The sequence below is a fragment of the Tarenaya hassleriana genome, unplaced genomic scaffold (genome assembly GCF_000463585.1).
Source record: "Tarenaya hassleriana unplaced genomic scaffold, ASM46358v1 Cleome36, whole genome shotgun sequence".
NCBI lineage: Eukaryota > Viridiplantae > Streptophyta > Magnoliopsida > Brassicales > Cleomaceae > Tarenaya > Tarenaya hassleriana.
Genome location: NW_010966665.1, coordinates 94,029 through 95,067, shown reverse-complemented (window position 1 = coordinate 95,067; position 1,039 = coordinate 94,029).

The following is a 1,039-nucleotide window of genomic DNA, read 5'->3' as shown; positions in this document are numbered from 1 at the left end:
TCATACACATATACATTTCACAAACACATACACATACATATAAATACACATATATACACATATTCATATACACATACAATCACATATACATACACATACATATTCACATTCACATATATATACACATACACATACATAAACTCACACACACATTCACAAATACATACACATTCACTTACACACATATATAAACACACACATACACATCCACACATATATATACACATTCACTCACACACACATACACATACATAAACACACAAAAACACATCAAACACACATATATATATACATAAATACATATATATTACCTTATGGGAGAAATTTGGCGATCCTTGAAGTTTGATGGAAAAAATTGGCGATTTTTATTTTTATTTTTCCGAAAATCTTTGAAGTCTGATGAAGAAGACGACTCGTGGTTTTATACTGCGATTTGCGACGGAAAATTCCGTCGCAATCCGTCGCAAAATGAAATTAATTTACGCTCCCAAAATTTAAAAAATTTCGTGAAAAAACGAAACCAATACATTGCGACGGAATATTCCGTCGCAAAATGAAATTAATTTACGCGCCCAAAATTTAAAAAATTTCGTGAAAAAACGAAACCAATACATTGCGACGGAATATTCCGTCGCAAAATGAAATTAATTTACGCGCCCAAAATTTAAAAAATTTCGTGAAAAATGAAACCAATACATTGCGACGGAAAATTCCGTCGCAATCCGTCGCAAGTGTTATTTTCCGTCGCAAATCATCTATTTCTTTGTTGTGACAGAATTATCCGTCGCAAACCGTAGCAAATTGCGACGGATTTTGCGACTGTTTGCGACGGATAGTTTTTTTCCACATTCTGTCGTAAAATCGTCACATTCCGTCGCAATTTTCTGTGCGACGGAAATTTCCGTCGCAAATTCCGTCGCTATATGCAGGTTTTTATATATAAACAAATATTATATATATATATATGAATTCGAATATATATATGCATATATACGTGTATATATATGTATATTAAGGAGGTATATATATACGTATAAAC